Source organism: Lycorma delicatula, chromosome 4 (assembly GCF_047948215.1).
Source record: "Lycorma delicatula isolate Av1 chromosome 4, ASM4794821v1, whole genome shotgun sequence".
NCBI classification, from domain to species: Eukaryota; Metazoa; Arthropoda; class Insecta; order Hemiptera; family Fulgoridae; genus Lycorma; species Lycorma delicatula.
The window spans coordinates 146,118,632-146,143,527 of record NC_134458.1 but is presented as its reverse complement, the minus strand read 5'-3'; the positions used below and the strand labels follow the sequence as shown (position 1 = coordinate 146,143,527).

At 28.2% G+C, this 24,896-nt stretch overlaps 1 protein-coding gene across 4 annotated transcripts in view; it reads right to left on the bottom strand.

The window, feature by feature from the left end:
* Positions 1-20,222, bottom strand: part of LOC142323932 (uncharacterized) — a 483,338-nt gene extending 463,116 nt beyond the window's left edge. For 2 of the 4 annotated variants that reach the window (XM_075364308.1, XM_075364309.1), the window contains exon 1: positions 20,060-20,222. The gene's annotated coding sequence lies outside the window, so the exon portion shown is untranslated. The remainder of the gene's footprint in view (positions 1-20,059) is intronic. The other 2 variants (XM_075364305.1, XM_075364310.1) reach the window with 2 other exon arrangements.
* Between the last annotated feature and the right edge of the window lie 4,674 nt (positions 20,223-24,896).

Below are 24,896 nucleotides of genomic sequence, written 5' to 3'. Positions count from 1 at the left end.
GTGGTTTATCGTCAACTTTAATTGTATGAACCGACTGAATTTTGTATTCATAAAAGCGCTTGTGCAGAACTTTCAAAATTGTCGTTGCGGTATTTCCACTTCTAAACCGTACGACGAATCGATTTACCAGGACTTCTTTGAAAAATTTCTCTTACAACATCCACTACTTCTTCGGAGGCGGAAGGTGTGTCGGTACCTTTTTTCTGTACTACACTTCCTGAATCCTTAAACTGCTGATAACAACGTTTAATAGGGTCTTTATTAGAAGGCCGTACTTTAAATGAAAACGTCTACGAACAGTAGTAACAGATCAGTTTTCATGAAACCATAGTACGCATATTGCTTTCTTCTGCACGGTAGCCAATACTCAACTGACGATCCTCCCTGTCGTTACATCACGCCGGCGTGTCCATTCAACCTTTACTAATGAACCTACCCTTATTATCTACACTCATGTTTGACAAAATCAACGCGCGCTATATTCCTTTGTTCATTTTCTATTAGCCCCTAAAGTCGGCTGAATAATTTATTTTCACTCTATATATTTATTTTATATAAATACCAGTACTATATATATTACAAAGAGTAATAATAACAATAATTGTTATTATTATTAAATTAGGCTAATTTTACAGTTGAAATAATCAGATTTTTTGGATTTTTTTTTAAGGCGTAAAAAACGAAAACTTACACTACTTCTTAAATGTGCCAAATAATTGAAAATCAGTTATTTTATTAACAAAATATAATGCAGGTAGACTGCAGTTTCACAATTACTTGAAATTTTTATCTACTAACCATATATTTTATTATTTAATACCTCACCGTTGCACATGCGTAGATAGAAACAAACATTTAAATTAAGTGCAAGAGTTCTTATTTTGAATTCCAAACATTTATCAGTAAACACTTATTTTTCTGTTATTCTTAACATTTTGAAAGAAATCTGAAATATTTATAAAATAAAAATGGATCTTGGTTAAGAGTCAAAATGTACTTATGTTTATTATTTTTATTACATATTTAAACATTCCTATAAACGTGTATAATCTTTTTTTTCCGTTACAAAGAAATCTAAAAAGTCACATTTTACGAAGTATCATAATAATTATTTATTTATAAAAAAAAAACTGTTTTTTTTTTTATTTTTTAACACTTAAAGTTTGTATATTTTTTTTCAATAGGTTATAACAGATTGCCTGAAGATACTAAAGAAAAACATATCGTATAAATAATAGATTCCATTTTTGTAACATAACTGTCAATATAATAAAATATTATTACATTCCAATTTTTCAATGTCAAGATCTGTATAGAATGTAATAAATTGTGTGTGCATATATATATATATATATATATACATAAAATCTACTTCAAATACAAAATAAAATTTATTATTCATAAAATTTATAATCATATTTTTAAATATGTTACATTCCCGACACAAAATTATTATTTATTATTATTATTGACGTTATTTATTTAAATAATAAAAAAGGATCATTATAACGATAAAAATTATTTAAATGCCTATTTTTTTATATCCATACAAGTGACTACAGTAAGAAATTACAAATAAATTTGACACACCCCATCGATGTAGATCTAATCTTTGTTTCCTAAAGAAAAGTAACTGAATACAATTATCTTAATAATAATAATGATGACAATTTTTATTTTTAAGATAATATATGGCACATAAAGAGTATTTTATTAAATGCATTAATTGTAATTTTTCTTCATTGGTACTAAATAAGATACAGTAATATAGATGGCATGAAACAAGACTTATATTTGGTTTGCCGATCTTCGTAGTAAGGTGGTAGCATCTCTGCCTTTTATCTGAAAGGCTTTTTAAGTAAGCAATAAAATTTTTGTTGCTTAAGTAAGCAACAAAAATAAGAAGCAAATTAGAATAAAATTACATACAAATATAAATTTAAAAAAATAAAAAAATGTAATAAACTGTAACAAGAGAATCAGTAATGAGTTAATAACTCCAACGCCCTCACCATTTCCCAGTCAGAAACCCACTAATTTTCAGAGTACAACGCACTAGATACGTTCGATTAACAAATATAACCATCAAGTTTCAACTTACTTGACGCTGTGACTCACTGCATAAACGCATTTAAAAAATACACCACTGCACAGTCAACATAACCCTTAAATAAAAATGACATACCCATTAATCATCGCAGAGTAGTAACACTTCCTGAATAAGCCGAACAATATTGCTAATAATAAATACTGCAGATAAAGAAACTTGCAGTATCATAATGAACCACGCTTCTTCTGCGCTCAATTTTTTTTTAGAAATTAAATTGAGCGTAACTCAAAAACGACTCAACCAATTTTCATAAAATTTGCACATGCACAACTATAGGTACACTAGTTCAACAAATCTAAAATTTCAATGAAATTTATCAAGTATTTTTGGAGATTTCCGAGTCACAAAACTTTATACGTATGTCTATAAATGAATATATAAATATATAAGAAAACCACAATTTAAGTGAATGATATATTCGTGTCCTAATACCTCAAAATTTAAAGAAAATTCATTTTCATCCCTCCCCCCATTTCCCTCATCTACTGAAAGTAATACCGTACTTTTCTTCAAAAAGTCGCCAATTTAACAAAGTTAACAAAGTTTAAAACTTATTTATTGCATAAAAATGGCCGATCTCTGTTGATATACAAGTATAGGAAGATTATAAGGATATTAGTGGAGGATATATAAATACATATATATATATGTGTGTGTGTGTGTGTGTGTGTGTGTGTGTGTGTGTGTATAATTAAAATGTAGAGGTTTGTTTGGGAGTTGAATACAAAAGTATATTAATTCATGTTGTACAGTTAATTAAGGTATACAGTTTTTTTGCAAATATATTACGAGATGTGTTGTAATTGGTGTCTCCGTTTTTACGTGTTCAGATTAGCACTTTCTATCACTACTTTTTTTAAAATTAATTTTTCTTATTTTTTTCCTTTTTTGTCGTAATTTCATAGAGAAGTTTCAGAATGTTTTTTTTTTTAAATAATTAAAAATATAAAAACTACAAGATATATCAGTCACTAATACAGAATGAATTATTCTGCTGCTACTAGGTTCAATCTACTGGCAGATAATGGCATCTATTATTTGGTAACCTTAAAATATATTTCTTGAATAAAGAGATGATATATTAAATTTTACTTGCTCGTATATAAAATTATATTATTATTATTATTAAATATTATTTGTAATATTTTCAAATGTAATGAATTCGTATTTTTTTATCGATTTCTCTAATATCTTCTTCATTTAAAAATGGATTAATTATTTATCTATTTAAACAACTGACCCAATAATAGTTACTGATAAATGATAAACATTGCAGAGCATAAAAAATGCCATGCCTAACCGGGACTAGAATCCGGAATCTCCTGAGAAGGTGAGATGCTAATACTCCCCTACGGAGATCGGTAATTATGGGTTTATTTTTGGTAATATGACCAGCATAGTGAAATGTTTTATTATATTTATACGTTCACTCCTTTATTGAATTCAATATGTATGTATGTGTATGAACACTTTCTGTCTCGGATTTTGATTTTGATTTCCGGTTCGGATTGAGCATCGTTAGAAGATTACAAAAATATATATATAGTCGCGATCGGCCGTCAAGTTCATCTCAAAATGGTCACCAAAATTAAAATTTTGTTATAGTCATTACGTAATAACGGTGTAAGCTTCAAGCTGGTTCAAACGCACTAACGTAAGTTAACTAAAATACATAAATAAATATCAATTTTGTAAATCAGGTGTAAAATCCCAAAATAGCGGAAAACTAACTTTTTAAATAACTGAAAAAAAAATATGCCATAAAACCACCAAAACATGAGATAAATAAATTATATTAATTTAGCGAAAGTACAAGTTAAAGATAATAACTGTTAGAAATTAATTAATAATTGAGAGAAGAGTAATAATAATAAGAATATTCGTTCGGGAACATTGGTTTTATATAAATGTTATAATTGGTTAATTTTTTAATGTATATATTAGTATTATAGAAATGTATATATATCATAAAGAATCGGATTTCTCTTCTTAAACAATTGATAAAGATTAATTTTAATAAAACAAATAAATTCGTATTCTGATAGTAGCATGCTATTTATTAATTCTACCAGTTTGTCCTATACAAACACGAAGAAAGTCGTTTAAAACTTTTATATGCCTGTATAAAGTGTAATAAAATGTTTAAGAGTGTTAAATAAAAACAAAACATGTCTTTTTTTAACAATAAAATTTGAAATCAAAAGCTGAATCCTATAAAAAAAGTAATAAATTCTGTGTAATCGATAAATTTCAAGATTTTTATAACATATGTTTGTTACAAAGAATGAACTTACCGGCGACCATAATGAACAAAAATAATAAAAAAGGATTTGTTAATACTATGATTACATTTTATTATTACTTCTTTTACAATAGTAGTTAAAGTTTCGTTCTTGGATTTCATTCCAAAAACTTTTTTGTCCATTTTTTCTTTATCTATTAATGATGATTGTTAACTAACGAAATGCACAACTATTTTTTTTAAAACGATTCTTAAATATTTCTCGTAGCTATTTAACAACTTCTTTAGTCAATTTCAATAGATTTTGATAACTTTCTTCATTTCTTAACTTTCTAAAATGTTTATCACAATATAGTTTGAAATTAAATATTGTTTACTAACATAGATATCAAAATATTTAAATACACATCAAATAGATAATTTATTTAAATCTATTTAAAATTATATCTTATTTTGATGTAAACGACAACAACATTTGAATAAACATAATAATAATTCAAACATAAATAGGAATGTTAACCAAAATTCGTGAAAGTGTATTAAAAAAAAGGAAGAAAAACGGAATTAAGAAAAGCATATCGGTGAATGGTAGAAATGACATTACTCTTGTCTACAATATTAATTGTTGTAGCTAAGACTTCATCTTATTTTTCACATTTTTTTTCTTTTTTTTACTGTTTTCACCTGTAACAAACCGCATTATGCACGATACACGTTACCAATTCAACGCTCTTCCTTATTTTTAAATTCGTCACAGTTCCACTAGATGACTTTTGTATTGCGGAACGTTAACACAGTGAGAAGTCTTATGTCAATGAATTTTATATGTAATAAAAAATGTGTGTTTGTGCGCGTGTGTGCGTGTAGGTATAAAATTAAAAATCAACTACTGTATTTTTAGACAGGCTACTGCATATATATTTATGTAAATGAGTACGTCTCTATGTTTAAAAAAATTTATTAAAAAAATATTTCCATAATTAATTTCAGGAATTTATTCTCGTAAGTATACAAAAAAAGAAATCAGCCTGACAAGAATTTAAATCTATCCTTTTCGACATACTTAAAACATTAACAGAATTTTAAAATACGATCTCTTCATATTAAAAAAATTGTATATATTTTCTTTTATGCAGGGAGAATACTACATTTTTACCCATTTTATAAATCAAAATTTAATTTTTAAATTGCAATAATTTATAAAAAAAATGTAAAGCACTTCACATTATCGGCAACCATTTTTAGAAATATCGGTCGAAGGAATCATACAGTGTTTATTTTTGTTTTCATTACAAACCATGAAAAAATGCTTACGTACATATATATACATAGTACTTAGAACAGACATTCACAAAACTTTCTGTAAACTAGTAAAAAAAAAAAACGTTGCAGATTATCTGAATATACTTTTAAATGAACTTAATTTTTTCTTAACTTGACAAATTTTTAGCTTAATTTTTTACATTAACTTATTTTTAAATAAACTTCCATTTTTGGTATCTCAATCAAAATCTTCCTTTACTTTGGGTCAAAGTTTTTAAACGATATTTTAAAAATATTTATTTCCTTATTTATTAGTATGAAAAATATGAAATAATATGAAAAATATATTTTACTTACTACTGAGCAGTTACAAGAGAATAAAAATCTGACAAGTTGTAATACTTCCCTGGCATTGGTTATTTATTCTTGTATTGTGAAAAATAATTATACGTGAAAAAAGTTACCTAAAATTTATTTTTTGAGTTGGGTAAATTTCATTGTAAAATTATCATTATATGTATCAATAAGCCAACATTTTTAAAAATTAAAAAAATGGCGTTTTTTTTTTACTTTTTCGCTCCCCGACTTCCAAAATCACCTAACAAGAATTTTTTTGATTTTTCTGCGCCTACTAAGTTAACTGGAAGAAACTAAAAAAAAAAAAAAAAAATCACTGAAAAATGTACACCTAATAAAACGTTACCTAAGATTTATTTTTTGGGTGTGACGGTAAATTATGGTGAAATTTTATTGTAGTAGTATTACTAAAAGTTTATTATTTAACTTTTAATCGTATTCAAACTTTTTAAACTAAACTATTTAAAGTTTAATAATATTACAAGTTAAAACCAAAAAAAGTTTTGAAACAATCAAAAAATTTATATTTTTAAACTTTTATCGGCTCCACCACCATCAATATTGCCCCAAAGTATTTTTTGGGTCGCTTGCACTACTACTATGTCTTGGAAGACATTTTTAAAAAATCGGCTAAAGACGTGCAATAAATAAAAAAATACCTTTTTTTAATTTTTGGGGAAGAGGGAAATTTGGAGCAAATTAAAAAAAAAATGGTAAAATAAGCATGCGTGCATGCACAAGTACAAAATTTCATCAAAATTGGTTTAACCAGTCAAAAGTTATTAAGCTTCAAACACGCCAGTGCATGTACATACACCTACGTACGTACGAAAATTAACTCCACCTTTTTTTTTGTTTTTAGGATCCTGGGTCATGGAAAGTTTAGAAATGCAAAACGAAACCTATACCCCAGTTTTTGAATGATTAACAAAAATACTTTCCTTCTGCTAGCAAAATACATAATTTTAAAATAAATTTGACTTCTATTATTAATCTCAAGATCGATTTTAAAAACTGTTGTTTCCTTAGACAATTATCGACTCTGTGAAGAAAGCAATGGTGAGAACAAACTTCCCGTTATACTGAAATGGTTTTCACTCCTTTTTCCCTCTGATAAACCTGGCAATCCGCATTAATTGTGACACATTGATAAAGTATCAAAAGTAATACAGCAATGACAATGTTATTCTACAGATATAAATAGCAAGCAGAATTAGTTCTGTTCTGGTTAAAATAGATATCTTTATATTTTTAAAAGCTGTGACATAAACTCACATTAAAATTGTTTAACCTATTTATTTAAAATAAACATGTTTTAATATCATTTTTCCGAAACTGTTTTTTCCTCTTAATTGAATCTTACGTGCGATATATATTTTTACTTTCCCAACAATAACTCTACTGTTGTTGCAGCAGCATAGCTACAAAGGGAAATTATAACGATGGGCCAGAATTTTGGGTTTCGAAATTTTTGAAAATGTCCACGTTTCAAAATCCAATCCAAAAAACACAAAACAGTTATTAAAATTTACGGAATATGCGTACGTAGTACATGTACTAGACTGTATTTTGATTAATATCTACGGACTGGTTCAACAGAGATTCTTCGAAAATGGTTCAAAATATTTCTGTTTAAGGGGCATTGAGAGCATTACGGTTTGGACAAAAAATTTGGGTTTAAAAAAAAAAGAAGGATAGTTTTTGTCATATTTAGTTTTTTTGTAATTTTTGAAGAAAATTGAGTTTTACTAATATGAAAGTACTTCTTAAATTATTTAAAATTCCAAATTTTTAAGTTAATTGGATTTAGGGGTGGGAGCTAGTCAACATTATCTTAACTAAACATTTTTTTCCTCGTATCTCGAAAACCCGTTGATCAAAAATTGGAAATTTGCCACAAATATTTCGCTATATATATATATATATATATATACATATACACACTCCAGCTTTAACATAATTTTTGACCCCATAAAAATGGATATCATGCTACCAACATTTTTTTTAGTAAACTAAGTTTTTTTAGATTTATTAAATAACATTTCACCAAATTGGTCCAACCCATTTAAGTAAATAATGAATCCAATAAATAAATTTTAAACCCCGAAATACAAGAGGGCTGAATAGGACCCGTATTTAACATATAAATTATTTTAAACTTGAATTTTCATGATTGAAAATCCAACTGATCCAATTGCATCTAGTATTATGTTGACAACATAGGAACTTTAAAAAAAAAAAAGAAGTAATCTTCTAGTAGACAACTAACAACTTTAAATTTCTTATAATTACTAATACTTTGTTTTTTAAGTTGTGGCTGTAATTAAAAGTGTTATTGATTTTTTTATTTACATAGTAATAACAGGTTTACGCTCTCTTACAGTTACTAGATAATAAATGGATTTTTTAGAGTGTGAAAAATGCCACGCCTAAGGAATTTTTTTAAGGTATTTTTAAGGTTAGTTGTTTGAGGTAGCTGGCAAGCAAGGGATCAAGTGGGAACCAAATTTCTTTATTAAATATTTTTTTTAGGCAATTATACTCCAAATACAGTATAATTTTGATGATGAAAACGTAATTTGGTCAAGGGGATTAAGCGGGACCCATAATATTTTGATTTTTTCTCAACTTTTACTTTCTTTTACGAAGTAAAGGAAGTATTGTGATCGCGAACAATTTTGATTTTCAGATTTCAACAGAAATATCCATTTTGACCATCTTTGAATCCATTTTGACTAATTTCGGCGTGACGTATGTACGTATCTCGCATAACTCAAAAACGATTTGCCCTAGGACATTGAAATTTTGGATTTAGGACTTTTGTATTATCTAGTTGTGCACTTCCCCTTTTGATTCCTATTGACTTGACCAAAAGTGTCCAAAAAAGCCCAAAATCCAAAAAAATTGGATTTTGGACTCTACTAACTGTAGTAATAAGCCTCACTGACAGCTTTTCAGCTATACGATAAGTGGTACTTATTTTCATCAGTTCCACAGTTACAGCCAAATAAAATTTTAATTAATGAAATATTTGGGTCTTACAAGAGGAAGGCACATCGGTTCGAATCAGACTTCATCTAATTTCTTTTTTTTTTTACTTTTAATCTAAATATATTTATTTATTAATAATTATTAACCTCTGATTGTAAAAAAAAAAACTTTTATGATAAATAATAATTCAAAAATAATATAAAAAAACGTATAAGAAATATCAGAAGTTATTAATGAAATAAAATTTTATGTACTTCATTTTAAAAAATGTGTATATGTAATTTAATAGGCGTACAAAGAAGTCATGTGGTGTCCACATTTTTCTTAATACTCCATAATTTTTTTTTGGCAAAATGTCATTTGATGAACATAAAATCAGGCCCAATCTTTTAATACTGAAGATTTTGATTTTTTCCCCAACTGTACTCTAAATGTTGCATAAAATTAGTTATTAATATTTAAAAACCGTACGGGGTATTTGAGATAAAAATCTATTAAGGGCAAAGCTGGGAAAGTTATGGAAACCTTTGCCCCGACATTTCTACACCTACCTTCGTAAGGTTTTTGGTTACAATTTGCTTTAAAACTTTTTAATAAATCCTAAGCTTGTCGTCATTCATAATTTTTTTTTTTTTTAGCCTTCGGGACCATTATTAAGTATTGCTTCAGAAGATATGGGATGAAATGACAATCTTACAGTGTGTGAAGATAGCATGCCGGGATTCGAACGCGGGACCACCGGATAAAAGGCCGAGACGCTACCACTCGCGCCACGAAGGCCGGTCACGTATATTCTATTTGAAGTATAACATCATCCTTTTGGGGCTCCTTCAATAAAAACAGAACGAGTTTTCAAGTTACAAGAATAGACTGTCAAATTATTGTTTGGCGACTATGGACGTGGAAAACGTAGATTATTTATTAAACCGGATATGATCATTTTCCCATCTGTTTATATTTCAGAATATTCCATCTTTGCTAAAAAGAAAAGTCACATTTTCTTACAAATAACAATATCCACCTCTATCATATCAAACAATAGAAATGTTTTCATGTAACTCAGCACATTACCTCGGCTTATAAAAAAGCCATTTAATAAATTAGCCATTTAATCTTCCCACAAATTTATTTAAAATAAAATTAAAGAGATTTTTTTACAGGAATAATAAATAATATGCTTTCGATTAAATTTTAAGTAATACTAATTAAAAATAATTTTTTAAACTCCTGAAATTTCAGTACCTCTGATAACTACATATACACGTGTTCAAATAATTTTCACTAATGCCTTCTGAATTGTGATTTATTTTATATAATTTGTAACTTTTAGTGTCTACTCGTACTATAATGTTATTTCATTGTTTACTATATTTTAAATTATTAATATGGACTATAACGCTATCTGATTTTTTTAAATAATTAATTATGTATTTTTTGATTCTGTTCTGATCAAGCTGTTACCATGGTTTTCCTTAAGCCACCCAGAACAATTTCGGGATAGTTCCTTTATTTATTATTCATACGGTAACATATATAACCATCATAACGTGATCTCGCACAAAACAGGATACAAAATTTATTTAAAATAACTACTGAACAGATTTTAATAAAACTTTGCAGATTTATATCTTAGAGGCTTGGTCATTATCTCCAATTAGAATTATTACGATATTCTTGATGATGGTTAATATATTAAGAGTATTCATTAAAGAAAAATAATAATCTTTTTAATTTTCGAAATATAATGGAGTAAAATTTTTTTCAGTTAAAATTATTTTTATTTACAATCGGTCCCAATTAACCGGAACTATAAGTAAATCTGACTACAATAAACAAATGACATACAAAGAGGGGTTTCAATTGAAACTTCTCAAGAATTATAAATGCATATCTTATACAGTAAATTCAAGTATATAAACAATTAAAAGCACTGATGAGTTAAAAGAACATTGATTAAAACCATAATATAAAAAGAAAACACCAAGAAGTATCACACAGTTACATAAAAAATTAAAAAAACGAACCAAATTAAAAAATATCAAAAAGATAAAAAAAGAAAAACGAAATAGTGAATAATGACGTAAATTGGTTAACTTTTTTCTTTAATGAAAATTTGTAAAATCCACTTTCTGGCTATGTGGAAAGGGCGAGCGAAGCGAACCCTGACCGGCGGCTAGTTAAGAAGTAAATCGGGAAACACAATAAGAAAAGAAACACCGATAATTTTTTATGAATTTAGATAAATCAAAACTCGAAATTTTTACAAGATTATTATGCCTAATGATTAATTTGAATTTTTCCTCAACCGTTCCAGAGTTCATTATTAATATCATACAGCTTAAAAACAGTAATACTGGTTGTTTTAAGACCCAACCTCAAATCCTACATATGTTAGAAATTATCATTAACACTTTTTACCAGATTTATATAACTAAACATTTTATCAGTAAGTTTTGTTTCTTGCAATTATTTTAACGGAATGTCTTAGAATAGGTTTATCAGAGAGTTTGAAAGAAAGTATTAAATCATACTTATTGCAATTGGCTGAAATCTCTTAAAACAAATTGTAAAAACTATATTAAATATTCTAATTAAAAATATTATAACATCATAAAGAAAAAGCTGACATTACAAAGTTGCTATACTTCCTGAAATTGGTTATTTATTTCTTTCTTAGTGGAAAAATAATGATACATGAAAAACGTTTTTTAAAAAATCGATATTTTTTAAGTTTTTTCTGCTCCTTCACTTCTAAAATGACCTCCTAAGAATTTTTTTTTGTTTGTCCTAAATCTAAAAATGGAAGAAACTAAAAATTTCCACTAAAAAAGGTACAACCAATAAAAGTTTACCTAAAATTTATGTTATGGGTTGGAGGGGGGTAAATTATAATGAAATTTGAATGCAGTATTCTTAAAAGTTTAAATAAACAGAAAAAAGTTTTTAAAAATTCCAAAAATTAATATTTTTAAACTTTGATCGGCTCCCCTACCCCAATATTGCCATAAAGTATTTTTTTGGATCGTTTACACTAATGTTACACTGCCAAGGAAGACATAAAAGAAATTCGGTTAAAAATATGCAATAAATAAAAAGGTTTTTTAGATTTTGTGGAAGGGGGAGTATTTGGTGGACAATTTGTTTTTAAATGGGTAGATGTACTGAGCATAATATAAAGTGAGTCACTTCTGATTTTGATTTGTTTGCAAAATTTTGAGAAAATTAACCCCAAAGAAACTATCTACTCCTTTCCTTGGGTAAAAGTTGACCCCAAACTTTTACTAAGAAATTGCCCCTTATACATGAGTTTACAAAAGCCAAATTTCATCAAAATCGGTTCATCCATTCAAAAAGTAATAAGCTTTAAACACGCCAATACTGATACATACATACATACAAACATTCCTCTCCACTTTTTTCTGTTTTTTAGGCTCCCTGAGTCATGAAACGTCGAGAAATGAAAAAAAACCATTAGAGCCATGATGCCAGAAAAGTAAAAACATCAATTTTCTATACGGATAGGTTTAACAGACTTTTAGGCGAATTTTGACCTTAATTTTGAAATAATAATCTAACTTCAATACGGGATATAGAGATTTATAAAATCTATAAAAATATAACAATTTATAAAATATAAAGAATATGATATGATCTGTTAATTTAACCCGATATGATATTAAACAAAATTGTAGGTAAAATTCTAGTTAATCGCATACAAAGTTTGCTTATAAAATATAAATATCAGCACATGCATAAGAAACTATACCTGCATACCACCGATTGTACTATAAGTCTGTGCTTATACATATATTTTTTTTTCTTTTATAATATAAAGGTCTTAACCTTTGTGTCAAGTAACAGTCTTTTTATATAATACTATTTACAAGCGGATAAAATACGGCAGCCGTTTAAAGAATGAGGTCATATCATTATAAAGAATCGATAAAAGTTATTAAATTTTATGTAAAATAAAATAAAAAAAATAATAGTAATAATAATATGTAATAATTCTTATAATTAATAACAATAAATTATGTGCACAAAAAATATACCGGTAATAATAATTAATTCACTTAAGTTTTCCCTGGTAGTCAGATAAAGACTAGACAATATATAATTTTCTACAAACTGCGTATGAACTAAAAATAAATACGTTAAGTTAAATAAATACGGTATGATCTCATTGTGTTAGAATACAGTCCAGAACTATATTGTATTATTATCCAAATAGTACGATATGATATCCCCCACTCTTTTTAGTAAGCGATTGATATGCACTCCTACAATATTCGATTTTCTGTACATTTAATAAAGGGTGTGATAATGCTCTCACGCTGTATGGATAATACAGTATACTACAAAGAGATTATATAATAAAAGAGAAAAAAACTTCAAGAAGAAAAAATAAAATTTAACTAATTTTTTATATGCAAAATTTTACTCTACTGCCTTACATATATAAGAAGTATGCGTAATATATTTACATACATACTTCTACATTCTTGCTGGTAATTATATATAATTACGAACTCGCTTCTGATTTGATTAAATTCGGAATATATCATATTTAGTACCAACGTATTTCATTGCAATTGAAAATATTCGTCGGAAACGCCTTTTACCCGAGTTACGTCACTGGCAAGTAACATAGTACCAGAACCAAAAATTTCGTAATTCAGTACTGTACAAGTGTAATATACATTACTTTAGATTTATTTAATAATACGTAAGATGAACCCTTTCAAAAGTTTTAAAACGTACGAAACGGATGAATTGTATAATAATAACGCCATCTCAAAAAAAAGAGAATACATTACTTTCCTATCTCAAGTTTAAATATACTGATAAAATTCATATTTTACAGTTTTTTTGTTTTTAGAGAGTCTTACGTATGTAACAAATTTTTAGCATCACATACGTAATATTAAAATTTATAAATAATTCAAAGAAAATCTCCCCTTTACTGGAGGGAAGATAGTGTGCACACTGCATTGTTTACCATAAAAAAAACTTTTTACTTTACATTATTTATTACAGTCACTGATCAGGTTTACTTTCTCTGAAAGTACTGGTGTTTATTGCTGTTATTATAAAGATACTGAAAGTATCACTTGTAGGGCTGAATATCACCAATACTTCATTGAGCTTGGCTTATTGATTTGCAGTAGTATATTCGGGTAAGTGAAGAAAACAATGGAAAACCACTTCCACCTCATTTTCCTGAAAAGTAAAACTGAAATAGAATATCTTATATTCTTGATTATGACTATGCCATTTTTAGATGCCCCTAGTTAGTCCTGCAAATAACCATTAAGATTACAGTACTGACATAGGAGTAAATACACAGGAAATTTGTTTCAATACAAAAACAACTAACACATTCGACATCTCTGACAGTATATCTTTCATTCCCATATGACTAAGAAGGACCTCTTGGAATATATACTACTAAAAAATTAATTTATAAATTCAAGAGAATTTCCTAACTTTTAAAGCTTCATCGCTGAGTGGTCTGCTCGCATATGCGATTCGTGCTTTTTACATTCCCGCGAATGTAGCTAGAATATTAAAGGGGAAAGTATGATGATATAAAAAATGTGGTATCGGATTATTTACAAATCTTTACGTTTTAGGGTCTTAATTAGTTGTTCATTTAAACCGAAAAAAAAAACATATATGTATGATCGTATATGTGTCCCACAGCTTTTGGTCTTATATTTCAAGATTGATCAAACCCCGATTTTCTTCAAATTTGACTCAAATATTTCTATAAATGGGGTATTGATCATATTAATTTGTTAATGGAGTGGAGGGATATAACGAAAAAACAGATTTAGACTTTCTTCAAAGGTATATTAGAGAAAACTTTATTAAAGAAAACTTCTCATCTACAATGCATTTATAAATAATTCAATTTTTTTTAAAGTCAATCACCACCTCATAAAACTGAAATATTTTTTTTTGTTCTTTCGTTTTATTCCCCTTTGTTTTAAATATTTTTCTAAAAGTTTATATTTCATATATAGAGCTATCAAGAAATGTCTAATTTTTTTTGTTAATTATAGACCTTAGACCTAAAATGCAGAAAAGTTTTTGAAAATTTTATTTTTCTTAGTTAGCCTTTATTGAACAGGGTGTTAGATTTAGAAAAAACTTTACTTAAGAAAATTTGTTAAACTTAACCTGTATTTGAGTATTTTTAGAAAACGTTTTTCTTAAAATTTATTCCCCACCTCTAAAGAATATAATTCTCTTTTTTTTCTTCTTTTTTTTTTTGGCTCTAACTCTTTTAATTTCTATTATTAGTAGCCGGAAGAGTAATGCACACAGTACTTGGCCAGCCATTTTTTTAAATTAATTTTATTGTTATCGGCCACTTTGCCAAGTGAAAGTGGATAATATTTCTGTACAGGAACAAAACAATAATAATAAATAATGTTAAACATACTGGATAATAAAAAATAGAAAAATAATAGACGAATGAAAAAAGCGTATTCCGTAAAAAATGAAGGTAAAACCGAATCCAAAAATAAATTCTGTTGAAATAAATACATATTACCATTATTTTATAACAATTAAACGTTTTCTCTAGAATAATTAGCAAGTTTTCGTAAGAACATTAAAGTGTTTATTTTTACGTATTAAGAGATATTTATCAACTGGATTAAGAATCACAAAACTGTTGAAAAATATAACGATCCATTGAAAACAAAAATCTATATCTTTAAAAATAATACGAATATTAGACAGTCGTCACAAGTTTAAAAATTCAGTTGACGAGCAGGGCGAGGATGGTTTAGTGAACCAACGATTGGCTTCTTGCTACTTATGACGGTACACTATCCCCTCCGCTACACTGTTACCAGTAGTCGTACTAATCAGACTCCTTAGGTAAAATTATTATGCATCTATGAGCTGTGTTTTCTTAAATTTGACGAATACAGTTCATGAGCTCTTTATAGAATACTGAAAGATCTTTTTGTAAGAAACTATTTTTATACGAGTAGTTACAATTATCAATAAAACAAGAGTTTTGTTTCATTTTAAAATTATAAAGGTACTTCTGGTGGTTTGAGTTAAACTCTGGGAATAATTCAAATTGATATGTAACAAACCAACTGAAATTCAAGAAACAATAAATCGATTCTATTTTTTTAATCCCTACTTACAAAATATTTCATAGAAAATTAAAAATTTAAACTACTTATGTTACTACGCCTAAGGTAAATACTGCCAGTAAACTAATTTTATTAATATAGTTTTTTAAACGCCTCCTGAAGGAAAAAAAAGATTTCACTTTTATGTAGAAAAGAACAGATTGAATTCTTGGTGAAATGATAAACTGGATTCTTTACAAACTGATGGTTCTACAACGCCTAGAACCCTTAGGAAAAGTTATTCTGGAAATTTAAGAATATAAAGCATAAAATTTTGAGGCCGTTGACACGTTAACAAATAAATTTCCTTAAATCAACGATGTTAGATAATATTAAATGAAGTTTCATTGTATATTGTTGACATTAGAGGCCAGTGATCGTAGCAGGTGATGGCACTTCAAAAAAAATTATAAAAGAAGCTAATGGATAAACAACATTTATCCATTCTTGAAAAAGCGGCGGTCTAAATGTGTAACCAAAAATAAAAAACCACATTATATTTTCGGGATTAATACGTTTAAATTCAAATTTCCTCAAAATTATGTGGTTATTTTATTATTTATTATTATTTTTGTGAGCTCAGCCTACCAAAATTATTGTTGATTACTTTTGTATTTTGTTTCATTGTAAGACAATGTCGCTAATTAAATAAAAATTATAAAAGTACAACGGTAACAAAGCATTCCAATCAATTAAAATCATACAAAATGGTAAATTATAGATAAAGAAATGAAAATCTCATAAACAATTCATGAAATTATTATTTTCTCTATACTAAAAGTTCTTAATGCTGCTGTTTTTGCTAAAGGACTTTGCCGTAAGTCACTTATTAGCGTGAAAATTTCGTGGAAAAGAACGAAAGAGAGGAATCCTTCTCAACAAATATGCAAACGAAACAATAAAATAAATGTTTAAATTCATAAAATAAATGAAGATTGGTGAATTAAACGTCTACGCATAAAAAATTTTTTTTAAGCCTTACCTACTTCAATCAAAATATTTTTAAATTTAATTCCTTCTTAAAATTATTACAGTAGATTAATAGCAGAGAATTTAACTCAAGAAATGCTTATACATAACAGTTTTATGTATATTACACTGCACAAACCAAACGCACTTGACTAACAACCACAATCTCCTGACACGGCGTCGCGCCGTAATTTATACTACCTTACCTGCAAGAACAGGTCCGTGAACATACAGTAAGAAGTCAGCTGGCGTTGCGCATGCAAATTGACAGTGACGTCATGGAAAAACAGCAGCGCACAGTTTACCAGCAAATTTAGCAATTTTAAATGAACGCGTATTAATCAAATACTCCAAACAAAATGCGAATACAACACTTATTTCTATTCACAATTAAATCGTTAAATGTATATTCTGCTTCATCTGAATATATTCAAATATTAAATACTATAATAAAAACATATTTAAAATCTCAAATTCATGGTAAAACATACCTCTCTATATTTTAATTTTTCAGATACGTTTTTATTACAATATTTTTTATTTAAATATATAATATATAGAAAAAATCCCTACGAAAGCGCTTAAACAACAAAAAAGATTAAGAATAATTCATTTAATAATCAATAGTAAATGGATAGTAATTAAGGAATAATTAATTTTTATTTATAGTAATACTCAATATACAAATAAATAATCGTTCAACCACTTAATATGAAAATAATAACTCTACCTAAGGATTTATGTACATATAAAGCTATAGAATTTAAAATAATTAAATATTTAAGTTGAAGATTAAGCAGTAGAAATCGCAGAAAACTTGCATTTGATTTTCAATTTACCCTATATATCAAGCCCAACAAAAAATTCATCAAATCGTTCATTCACACCGAATATTTTTTAATATTGATTTAACAATAGTCAATTTTTTAAAATTAAAATTAGTATTCTAGAACATCATTCTACATGTAACATAAGATAAATCAGTTAGTTAACTTAAAAATAGAAAAGTTTTTCTTAATGATGTAGAATACTTAGTTCATACTAGTAGTTTATATCTTTTTTGATAAGTTTGAAAGTTTTATAATAATGGTAAAAAATAATCGTTTGCCTTATTAACCTTTTTTTTTATTGTTAATGAACGCATTTTCATTTCGTTGCTGAAAAAATAATAAAGATAAACTTAATGAAAACTAAATCCCTATTATTGGACTATTTTTTAAAATCTAACTCAAATTTACCAAAATCATTTTCAAATTATCGCCAAACTTTGGAGATTTTGAATCCTCGGTTTTCCATTTATCGAAAATATTTTTATTTCAATTACAATTTCGTTCCTTTAAATAATGATTAATTTTAATTACGATGTAGATTTTTAAATTAAGCTTATCAAAACAGGGATGTACTCTTATTTTTTAAATAATCACTTCTGATTTAAAGTATATTATTAAAAAATGCAAAAAAAATAAAAAGCAAGTGATCCTTGTACTTTTCTGTATTTTTTTCAGTTTTTATCGAGACATATGAAACAAAATTTCATAGACTGAAGTCCAGCGTTAAACGCTTTAACTTCTACATAGCACAGCTGTTATACAAAACTGACTTTTATATCAGATGTTATTTATTATGATACTAATTTTAAGGATATTGTCCGCATAAAAGAAAAATCGTTATTTTTATTTTGTTTTAAAGGTTAATTTTTTTTTAATAGATATGTTATTTTTAATCTTTTATATTTTAATTTTCAATAAAAAGGATCATATATCTATTAAGAATAAATCGACAATAGGATTAGTTTTTCTAAACTAATGAACAATAAGCAACCCCCCCCCCCCTTCACAATGAGATATGAAAATGATATGTATGACATGTAAATGAGGTGTAGTCTTGTACAGGCTCATGCCGACTATTCTTGAGTCGTGTGGTTAATTGAAACCCAACCACCAAAGTATACCGGTATCCACCGTCTAGTATTCATATCCTTATAAAACCAACTAACCTTTACTAGGATTTGAACCTAAGAACCTTCGGTATAATCCCCTAAAAATATAAGTTATACTATTTTAATTCCGTAATACGAAATAAGACATTAAAATTTAAGAAATGTCTTGTTTTATATATTTTTAACTCAGGAATGATAAAAAAAAATTAAAAATTTGTAACTAATATTTAAAACTCCAAAAAAGATTGTATAATTTCATCGATATGGAAATAAATTGTATTTTACAGCATACGATAATCTACTACAAAGCTTCTAAGTAAACCGAACTTTAAACTTAAAGTTATCGTAAATACGACAAAAATAATAAACTACGTGTAGTCGATACTTTATTTACCCGAAATTCTTTTTAGTATAATTAATAAAACAGAATTTCATATAATGAATTAACTCCAGTAAATCAATTTTCGGCTTTAATTAATAAAGAATACGTAAAATAATACTCATTTTTACATAAAAATCTATCTTGTTTTTATTGATTTGGTAGTTTCTACATGGCTTGCAATAAACTGTTAACGCACGTTGTCAGCAAGTTATTTTATCGCAATATTATTTGTAAGGTACGTCACGACTCTAATGATATTATTGTTGGTATCACATGATAAAACAGATATTCAATAAATATTAAGATAAACGTTATACGATAATTAAAACATCATTATGATAAATATTATTGAATTATCTGTTTTATATAATGTTAAATATAAAAATGTAATACGTTAACTTTTCGTTTAAATACAAAATTAAACTAACGTAATGATGTAGCAATAAACTATTCAGATGAGAAAAATTCACGCCGTGTAATTTAGTAGAAACACGTTTTTGTCAAGAGTGGGAAGTTAGGTCATTGCCCAACAAATAAAATTAAAAAAATAATAAAAGAATTTTAATTTTAGAGTAAGAAATTAACCTAAAACATACGTATAATTAAACGATTAAACAAAGAAAATAAAAATTTTTATTTATTTACTTACCGGACGTAATATATCCAGGTGACTATAATGCAGGGCTAAGTAAAATCCAGCACGAGAAAAGGCTCCCGGATGACAAACGACCGCTCGCTGGAGAACCCACTCGCGGACTGGACTTCAACTGACTAAGCCGAGATCTACCTATGCCTCACCACACAGCTCGGTTGTTTGTTGGAGTCAATCGTCTGAGAGCTCGAGCTGTCTGCCCACCGACACACAAACACAAGCACACACATACAACTGCAACAGCCGGAGGACAACCCACACTGTTATGCCTCTCCACAAAAGGTAAGACAACTGACTACATAATACATACTCTATGCTCTTTGTCCCCGCTGTGTTGTTGCTGCTTATTGCCTGTGTTCTCTGTTCGCTATATCTGATGCTCAATGCATTGATACCATGCAATTCAATATCTTTTTTTCTTCTATTCTTTTTATTATTTTTTTTTATTTCTTCAATATATTTCTTTCTCTATTCTTCAAATTTTTGCTCGGATTTCTTCTTTCCAGTTATCTTTTATGCTATGCAATAAAAATGGATAACTGATCCGAATGTAGCAGCTTTCCGCACGAATAAATATATCATTCTTTAACGAACTGAAACTAATCGACATACACACGCACACTTATAATAATAATAATGTATTTTAAATGCACATTAACTTTAGAACCGATAATCAACTAGGATGAATTGTATAGCATCATCTGAAACACCATTATTATTTTTTTTTAATAGGATTTTTATTATTTTTTTTTAATTTATAAAATAAATAACCGTAAAATAATATAAAATAGTATGACAGAGAAAATTAAACAAGTTCTCTGATTTGGTAATTTACAGGTTCAACTCTCAACCCTGACCGCTATGATCTAAATTCAAACTCCTAGACATACGTAAATAAATCCATACGTTAACGAATCAAAATGAGCTTACCTGAATAAACTGCAGTGTTTGATCCAAGCTGATTAACAAAGACAAAATGCATACGTGGCCAACTTAACTGTACAGTAATCTACGAATTTCGTAGTAAGTATTATTATTAAATAATGAAATTTATTGTATTTGTTCATCGGTTCGACAAATATATATATATTAACTTATCAATCGACGTATATTATAAACATCGACGTAATATATATTATCAACAATCGACGTATAAAATAAATCTCGAGATTTATGTAACTAGATGAGCATTTCGACTAATAAGCAATCATAGTCAGTATAAAAAAAAGTTGACCGGCCAGTCTATACGAAAATTAGTGACATAATATAAGCTAACGTTTTTCTTCCAATGTGGACTGATCACAGCAAGTAATTATTTTTTAGCTTTAACTTGAGCTAATTGTATGTATTATTCTTTCAGTTTTATTTTTATTTTCCAAATGATGTTAGGATTTTTTATTATTTGTAAAAGTAAATTTTATTTATTTTTTAATTCCTTTATATCTACCTACAATTAGGAGTTATTTAATAACTAGGCGGCCCGTCTAGCCAGAACCTGGTCCTTCGGGCTAAGATCGCCCAGGCGAATCCCGGAGTCAATTCAGAGGTTCCTCGAGGCCTACCCCATGGCCGCAGAACTTGCTTCGCTCACCGAACCCGATTTTCCAGGGGGACCAGCACCCAGAACACCGCAGAGCTTGCTTTGGTCGCCATTCCCATCTACCCAGAGGGCGCCACCCTCTAAAACTCCGCACTGTACGTTATCCTCATGGTTGTGAAAATAATAGCTATAGTATTCAGGATTATAGAAACCTGAAAAAGAAACTAAATTAGAAAAAACAGAATAACAGTAACTAAAGTACACACACCTTTAACGATTAAAAATGTATAACTTATTGTTTGCCGTGGTGGCAGAAATATAATAATGAAGTAAAAGGATTAATCTATTTTTTCCTTAATTTTTATTTTTAATTCATTACTTCACCCTCCTTGGGGGCGAAGAAATAATGAATATTTTTAATATCTTAACCTTCAAGAGAGCTAGGGCCTCAGTCAATGGTGTAAAACCTTTCCTGGGATAACACGAATGTATCCTGCAAATTTGAAAGTAATCGGTCGGTTGATTCTCGCGTGATGCGATAACAAACAAACATATTATATATATATATATATATATACATTTCCGAATAACCACGATCTGTTAGATAGAGAGTGTACCTAATGCATGCAAAAGTTAGCTTTCAACCTACTAACAAATACTCCGTTTGAATTTTGAAAATCGGACGATTATTTGCAGAGATATTATAAGAGCACCCCATTGCACCTTCCAAAACAGCGCCCCAGAGGAACCCCGTTTTTTGTTAGTTGATAGTGATGATTGATCTAGCCTCCCACTAGGTGCTCGCATACCTCACCACTCTCACCTCACACCCAGTCACCACTGGAAGCCCATTATTGTTTAACAGAATTTTTTTAAATTTAATTAATATTATTTTATTTAACGTAAAATTAATTCTATTATTTTTGTAATATTATTCAACATCCAATTAATTTGAATCATTCAGTTCAAACCCAGCTCACACAGTGATACTCACAGTTCATTAAAATTTGTGCTTCAACCAGTATACTTCCACACTATATATATATATATCGTGTGCCCCACGAAACGGTAAACGCTTTTGATTCAGTATCACTCGCCCATTCCCAGACCGTTTCTTGAAACTTTACAAACCTGTAAGGGAGGTTCTAAAAATGTTCTGTGAAAATTTCAACCTTCTACGATTTATAGAAACAAAATGGCGACTTTTTAAAAAAAATTAATTTCAGATAAACCGCATTTTTTATTTGTTACAAAATAGCTGGTAAAACCAGATGATAATTAGAACTAGAATAATTAAAGACAATTAGATAATTAGTCATGTTTATAACTAATTATTAATTATTAACTTGTTTTATTCAGTTTTAACAGCTGTTTAACAACACATCATCTGTTTTTAGTCAATTTTACCAGCTACTTTGTAATAAATAAAAAATGTGGTTTATTTGAAACTGATTTGTATTTGAAAGCCGCCATTTTGTTTCTATAAATCACTGAACGTTGAAATTTTCACAGAACATTTTTAGAACCTTCCTTAAAAGGTCTGCAAAGTTTTAATACAAATGGTGGGCGAATTGGCGAGCGATACTAAATCAAAAGTGTATACCTCTTCGTGGGACACTGTATATGTATGTATATATTATATATGTATATTAATTTTTAGAGATTTTTCGAGATGAAATATATCTAAACGCCTTTCCAGTTATGCCAAGAAACGTGGGTAAAAATTAGGTTGTGATTAAGTAGTTTTGTTTATCCCGAACAAACAAAAATCCTTCCCCTATTTATATAATAGTATAGATGTAGATTTAAATGTTGTAATTCAAAAATTGTTTTTAATGATTCATGAGCATTTTATTGACTTACACATGCAAAGCATCTCGGGTAAAATAAGGGTACCAATCTGACTTGCTTTCTATGAGAATAATGATGTTTACTAAACAGACCACCCCTGAGTTGAACAGAATGAAGTTATCAGTGTTGGGTTAAATATTACCTGCATTTCAGTAGCCTTGATATGATGATATGCAATCATATATGTTTGGCTTAATAAAGCAGGTAATTTGTAATTACTTCCCTCTTACTTTCAACAGTAAGCTGGCACGAGATCCTTGTTATTCTTAATCAGCCTGGTATGAGACAGTTGTTATTCTGAAAAATGGCTATCATTTTCATACTGTGTAAATGAATGCATTTGTTTATTATTATTTATTACATTAATATACTACTTTGCCAAACTTTGTTGTGTGTACTTAAAAAGCTGTATGTTAAATATATTCTGGCTATTAGAGATAAATACACAATGAATTCCTACACACGGTACAGTTTGTCTGGTAATACATTTACTTAAATTAAACAGATATATGTATTGCTAGTTTTTTCAAGTAGAAAAACTTGTGGAAATGCTCTACATGACTTCAAATTCAGCTAACCTTGTGAAAAATTATATAAACAGTTCTTTTGAATTTACTTAAGACACATTGTCTTGGGTAAAAAACATCAATTTGTTTTCACTAGTGTGATTTCCAGTTAATCTAAATGAAAAAAGTTTTTTATGGTTTTGGTAAGTCAAACAAAACAGTTAATCCAGGTTAAGATATTTTTCTTATTTTAAAGTAATGTTAGTGCTACCTATCGGTGTGTATTATTTGGTGATGGTCTGAATTAAGGAATTTACAGCATTCATTCATAATTTACTTAATACTATGTTTTCCTAGAGATAAAATCAACACTTTTTTTACTATTTCAATAATAATAATCCTTTCATCTAAATTTTTTTTTCCTGGGCACACAATTAAGTGTCGTCATCAGCAGCCAGACACTACTCATGTAGTAAATAAATGTTAAAAATTAAATTAAAAACTAAAACCCAGTAATATAAAAACACAGCATAAATGGAAAATGCCTATGGCATATGCTAAAACAGAAATATTTCAATGAACACAAACGGGTGCATCAGTCTGAGTCACAAGATATCCATGAGTGAGGCTCGTGTACCCTACTCACAAACAGCAAATAATCTCCTCTCGACAGTTATAACTGCACAAGGAGCTCCACATTGACACTGTATTCTTAACAGGATAAAGTTTATTGTTGATGGCAGCATTCCTCTTCCATTCACTTTGCTACTCATCACGGACCACTCTCTTCAGAAAACAGACAAGATCATTAGAAACATGATTAGTGGAAGAAGCCTCTTTTGCCACACTATCAGCATGTTCATTGCCTGAAATTCTAATAAGGTGGGGCATCTGGCAGAAGCTCATAGTTGTTATATTGAATCTTTCAAGAAATAAC